The sequence below is a fragment of the Panthera uncia genome, chromosome X, assembly GCF_023721935.1.
Source record: "Panthera uncia isolate 11264 chromosome X, Puncia_PCG_1.0, whole genome shotgun sequence".
Lineage (NCBI taxonomy): Eukaryota > Metazoa > Chordata > Mammalia > Carnivora > Felidae > Panthera > Panthera uncia.
In genome coordinates, this window is record NC_064817.1 from 41,004,143 (window position 1) to 41,010,649 (window position 6,507).

The window sequence follows — 6,507 nt, forward strand, 5'->3', positions numbered from 1 at the left end:
GTTCTAGATGGCACTCCTGTTAATCTGGCCCCAGGCTCCAAGATTTCCTTGTGGCTCCCAAGGGGCTCTTCCCAAACGATCATGGAACCCCCTTTCCCTGCCATGCAAAGGCCAGCTGAATGTCAGGGCCTCACTCTGGGCCCCATGAAGGTGGACCCATGAGCCCTGACTCCCCACAGACTATTGGATCTGGGGATTCTTACCTTCTCAACGTCATTCTGGATGAGCCGATCACTGTATCTTCATTCAAATAATGAAAGTAAGGTCAGCCCATTGCATATGTGAATGAATGACTAAAGCTAAAAGTGATGGCTCATTCTCTCCCAGGCCAGAGCCAGTCCTTCCTAAGGCCACTCATCTGGGACAGCCCTGAGAGTGATATGGAGTCAGAACCGAGGTAAGCAAAGCCCAGCCCCCATTCCTTCAACAGGGATCAGGCACTAGCCTCTTGGAGTTGCGTCCTTTTTCGGCCCAAGGGCACATTCTACCTGCTTTTCCCTGTAGAAGGCGCTCCCACTCGCCCTTGCAGGTACATACATTCTGTATCATGTCCAGATATGTGATATAACATGAACCCTAGTCATTAATGTTACTCTGCAAATCATAGGCTATAAGCGGTCATTTAGAGTATCCCCGCCCCCCCCCCCCGTTTGTTCGTACCATCCTTGTGCACACGTGTGTTTCTTTGGCACATAATCTTACAAGTGGAATTGCTGAGTCAAAAGAGTCACTCACTGAACAAACACCTAAAGAGTGCCTAATAAATGATGGACGCTGCTCTAGGCACTGGGGAGACATCAAGGAACTAAAAGTCCCATGTTCCTGCTTTGGTGGAACTGACATTGCAGTGGAGGAGGTTTGCAGTTTGTATCTTCACAGACGTTGCCTCAATGCTGTCCAATTACCGACATCTTCAGCCCTCTCCTGGATTGGGAACTTTGAGGCAAGGGGATCGGTCCCTTGGCCTTTGCTCTCTGCAAAATCTTCCGGGTTAGGGCCTGGGACGGTCCATTTGGGAGACGTCCGGGTGGAGTATGTGTTGGAGGCGGAGGAGACGGGGGATGGAAGGGTCCACTGGGGAGTGGGAGGAGGAAGAGAAATGGTTTACAGGGTATTTCCATAGATGCCTCCTTGGTCATACCACTAGGGGGCTTACAGGACATAAGGATAAATAATACAGGATGGGACCGTCCTCCCAAGATATACCCTTATCAGGAGGTAGAGATGGAACAGTTGGCTCTGGGAGGTACCACTGGGTGGGGGGCGTCTATTTTGGAACAAATCATTGTGTGGGCTGCGGAGGCCATAAGGGCTGCTACCACCCCCGTGCAAGGGGTTTCTGCCCAAGCCCCCGATGGAGGCAGGAGTGGCACTACCTTCACCGTCCGCAGCCCCTGCCCATCCTCCCGGTTCCCATCCAAGTCCCAGGTAAGCACCCGCTATAGGACTGAGAACTCCACCTTTCCCGGGTTTCAGTCACAGCTTCTTCTTCGGCCCCACCCATTTTGGTTCTTTGACTTTAAATCAGTGGCTTGCGGGGGCAGGGCCAAGCGATTGGATCGGGGAGAAGGGAATGGGCCTCAAGGCTTGTTTTGGGATCTGATTGGTAAACGCAAGCTCTCACCAATCCCAGGCTTTTCCTGTGCGCAGAAGGGGCGTGAGCCCCGCCCCCGATCGCGCGCCGAGCTCCTATTGGTCGCTGGTTTGGCGCAGGCGCAGTGGTTGCTTGGCTAGAGTTCCGGGATGTGGTGGTGAGGCTTTCGTGATGTGAACAGGTTTGGATTCGGTCTCCGTGCCTCAGTGTTAACTTGTCAGAGGGGCTGAAGATGGTACTCCTGTAGTAAAATTCACAGGTCGCTGCTCGTAGGCATGTTCTGCCTCTTAGTGCACCGGCGTTGGGGGCTGACACCTCGTGTGTGCCCCTTTCATCCTAAACTCAAGTCACAAGCCCAGCAGATGCCCCTGTCTCCTCGCCTTTATTCTTGCAGTGCAACCATTCATTCATTCTCTCCACTGCTAAAATTTGAATCTTCGGGTTTGGGATTTAGGGACATTTCACAGAAGTCACTTTATTAAGCAGAAATCCTGCATGGTGGATGGCCCCTGACCCCAGGACCACAGAACAGGGCTCCTTACAAGCCCAGTCTCTGCTTTTGCGATCAAATACTTTCCCATGTGCGTTTTTTTCTGGCTGTTAATTCCAGAAATACGTTAAGGACCCAGAGCCAGGATTATCTGGAAACCATACTGCAATCTAATTTTAAAATGCAGCATAAATCTTCATCTAAATGCAACAGGAAACGCTTGTGTTCACAACATTATATTTCCAACATTTCCTCTTGTGATGCATAGTAAAATGGGGGAAGCTACATAGTCAAAAAATAAAAGTAAACGTGAAAGTATGGGAGGAAAAAGCAAACCCTAAAACTGAGCGCAAGCACACACAAATGAACCTAACTCTTGATCAAACTGATAACCCATGGAGAAAGTATTCTTCCTGATAACTTTCTCTGGCTGTGTTAATATGGGTCATGACACAGAGGAAGAGCTCCATCTGCCTGGGGTTCAATATTCAACTTTCTGTCAAGACTTCTGAATGCTTCCTGTTTGTTTTAATCAGGATGCTGTCGTTTACCTGAAGCCGGTTTTTCTAGGACAAGGGCAGACTGGAAATACAGTCTATTTAAGTCAGTTACTTATCAGAAAGTGCCTTGGAATACAAGAGTCAGAACTCGAAGAACTTGGTAAGAAGGCTGGAGCAGACTTACTCTCCACTCAGGTCCCCTCACCATTCCAGCCCCTGGAGTAGCCCAGGTCACTCTAGCCGCTGAGGGCCATAACCTCAGCGTGGTGCTTGTCATGAACCCTTGTGAATATAAGTGTTTGCTGTTTCTTAGAATCCCACTCTGATCTCTCTGTATCATAGTGACTGCTGAAAAGCCATTATTTGTGTAATTGCCTTTGTTTATGATTGTCTGCCCTACTGGCTCTAGAGTCCCCACATTATATTCTTCTGTAGAATGCATAAGAATGGGACTGTTTATATTGCTATGAGTAGCTGTTAATAGCCTGGTTTATTGGATTAATGAGTCACTTACTTTGCACGTGTCTAATGGGATGTGACCCACAGGGGTAATGAAGAATGGATCACTTTTGGTAGGCAGGGGAGTTTTATGGGGGACAAGATCCTGGAGGTTTGCTGGGGGCCCAGGTCACAGTGAAAGGTCACATGGTTAATGGAGGAGGAGGTGGAGGGTGCACGGGGGTGGGTGCCAAAAGGGAGAAGAGAAGACCCAGAAGGAGCACAAGGTATTTTACAATGTTACTGAGCTGTTCTCTTTCCTTTACGTTCTTCTGAGTAGTTTTCCCTCTACACATGCCTCCCCATGTTCCCAAGGAAAGGAACCAAGAAAATAAGTTTTGCTTGAGATAACAGTAAAGATATCAATTGACCTCACACAGCTCTTATTACAGAGCTGATTATTTGTCCTATCCAGGGGCTCTTGCTTGTAACGTTCCTATACTGCCTGTGAAATCTCTGTTTTCAAAAAGTATAGAATGAAGGCAGGTGTCCCATGGTGCATTCTCTGGAGACAGTTGGTAGTAAGATCTTTATTAAGGACCAACACCTGTGAAAGGAAGGGGACAGAAATGGAGCTGGGCAGAGGCAGAGGTAGAACCACAATGGAGAGCCCAACGAAGTCTTGGCCCACCAGGCCAGGTGGAAACTTTGGAGTAAGTGTCTTGGTCAGCTCCGGATGCTATAACAAGTGATCATAGACTGGGTAGCTTAAGCAACAATATTTATTTCTCAGAGTTCCAGAAGCTGGAAGTCCCAGAGTAGAGTGCCAGCATGGTCAGATTCTGGTGAGAACTCTCTTCTGGGTCGTAGACTGCCGACTTCTCCTTGTACCCTCACATGGCAGAAAGAGTGCGAGCTAGGTGTCTGGCCTCTTTTATAAGAGCACTGATCCCACTCATGAGGGCTCCACTCTCGTTATCTATTTACCTCCCACAGGCCTACTACCTCCAAATACCATCACATTGGGATTAGGGTTTCAATATATGAATTCTGAGGGACTAAGAGGTACATACTTACAGTTATAAAATGAATAAGCCAGGGGATAAAAAGTACAACATAGGGAATGTAGTCAACAATATTGTAATAACTTTGCGTGGTGACACATGGTAGATACACTTATCATGGTGAGCCTTGTGTAATGTATAGAATTATTGATTCACTATGTGGTACATCTGAAACTAATATAACATTGTATGTCACCTATACTTCAATTAAAAAATCAGGTGATGGGGGTGTGGTTGGCTCCGTCAGTTAAAGCATCCAACTCTTAAAATTTTTTTTTAATGTTTATTTTTAAGAGAGAGAGAGCGAGAGCGAGAGAGCGCACCAGCAGAGATGGGGCAGAGAGAGAGGGAGATATAGAATCTGAAGCAGGCTCCAGGCTCTGAGCTGTCAGCACAGAGCCATGTGGGGCTCCAACTTACGAGCCTTGAGATCATGACCTGAGCTGAAGTCGGATGCCCAACGGACTGAGCCACCCAGATGCCCCCTCCTTCTTATATTTATTTATTTTTGGGAGAGCACAAGCGGAGGAGGGGCAGGGAGAGGGAGACAGAGGATTGGAAGTGGGCTCTGTGCTGACAGGCTGACTGCAGCAGGCCCGATGTAGGGCTCGAACTCATGAACCACAAGATGACTTGAGCCAAAGTTGGATGCTCAACTGACTGAGCCATCCAGGTGTCCCTAAAGCATCCAACTCTATTTTGATTCATGCCATGATCTCACGGTCATAAGATCAAGCCCTGCATGGGGCTCTGCACTGACAGTCAGGAGCCTGCTTTGGATTCTCTCTCTCCCTCTGTTTCTGCCCCCCACCTCTCTCTCTCTCTCTCTCTCTCTCAAAATAAATAAATAAATAAACTTAAAAAAATCAGGTTGTGTTAGCCCTCCAACTTAGTTCTTTTTCAAAGCTCTTTTGGCTATTTTCAGTCCTTAGCACTTCCAGATGAATTTTAGATTTTGCTTGTCAGTTTCTATAAAAAAACAAGATGAGACAAAACCAGCAAACCCACAAGCCAAAAGTTAACACATCCTTCTGGGATTTTGACTGGATTGTGTTGAATGTATAGACCATTCTGGGTAGAATTGATATCTTGTCAATATTGAGTCTTCTGATCTATAAACAAAGTATACATGTCTATTTATGTCTTTAATTTTTCTCAGCAATGTTTTGTAGTTTTCTGTGTACAAGTGTTACATACCTTTTGTCAGAGTTATCTCAATATTTCATATTTTTGATGCTATTGTAAGTGGAATTGTTTTCTTAATTTCATTTTCAGAGTTGCAGGCTAGAACCTCCAGTGCAGTATTTTTTTAATATTTATTTTGTTTTGGAGAGACAGAGAGACAGACAGAGTGTGCATGGGGGAGCGGCAGAGAGAGAGAGGGAGACACAGAATCCGAAGCAGGCTCCAGGCTCTGAGCTGTCAACACAAAACCAGATGCAGGGCTTGCACTCACAAACTGAGATCATGTCCTGAGCCGAAGTTGGGTGCTTAACTGACTGAGCCACGCAGGAGCCTCTCCAGTGCAGTATTTAATAGAAGTGGTAAGAGTAGAAATCCCTGTCTTGTTTCTGATGTCATGGAGAAAGCATTCAGTCTTTCACCATTAAGTATGGTGTTAGCTGTGATTTTCCATAGATGCCTATTATCAGGTTGAGGAATTTTTATTCTGTTCCTTGTTTGCTGAGAGTTTTTGTTAGAAATCAGTGTTGACGTTTTTAACATGCTTTTTTCTGACTCTATTGAAATGATCATATCATTTTTTTCCTTTTCATTTGTTAACATGGTGAAGTAACATTGGTTTTCAAATGTTAAACCAGCCCTACATTCCTGGAATAGACCCTAGCTCTCATGATGTATTATCCTTTTAAGATATTGTATTTTTTTAAAGTTCATTTTGGGAGAGAGAGTGAGTACATGAAGGGGCAGAGAGAGAGAGAGAGAGAGAATGCCAAGCAGGTTCCACACCATGTGGGACTTGAGATCATGACCTGAGCTGAAGTCAGATGCTTAACTGACTGATCCACCCAGGCACCCCAATATATTGTTTTATTTGGTGTGCTAAAATTTTAAAATTTTGTGTCTATGATTACAAAACATTGGTCTGTAATTTTCTTTTCAAATGTCTTTTTAAAAAAAAGTTTATTTATTTTGAAGTGGGGTGGGGGGCAAGGGCAGAGAGAGAGAGAGAGAGAGAGAGAGAATCCTAAGCAGGCTCTGCACTGTCAACCCAGAGCGTGACGTGGGGCTAAAACTCAGAAACCGTGAGATCATGGCCTGAGCTGAAATCAAGAGTTGGATGCTTAGGGGCACCTGTACCCCAATGTTTATAGCGGCACTCTCAACAATAGCCAAATTATGGAAAGAGCCTAAGTGTCCATCAACTGATGAATGGATAAAGAAATTGTGGTTTATATACAC

The 6,507-nt window shown here is 45.8% G+C and overlaps 1 long non-coding RNA gene across 2 annotated transcripts in view; it reads left to right on the plus strand.

The window, feature by feature from the left end:
- The first annotated feature begins 1,256 nt into the window (after positions 1 to 1,256).
- The window catches only part of LOC125931688 (uncharacterized), a 173,349-nt gene continuing 168,098 nt past the window's right edge, over positions 1,257 to 6,507 (plus strand). The window contains exon 1 of one of the 2 annotated variants that reach the window (XR_007460474.1): positions 1,257 to 1,428. This is a non-coding gene — a long non-coding RNA (uncharacterized LOC125931688). The remainder of the gene's footprint in view (positions 1,429 to 6,507) is intronic. The other variant, XR_007460471.1, reaches the window with a different exon arrangement.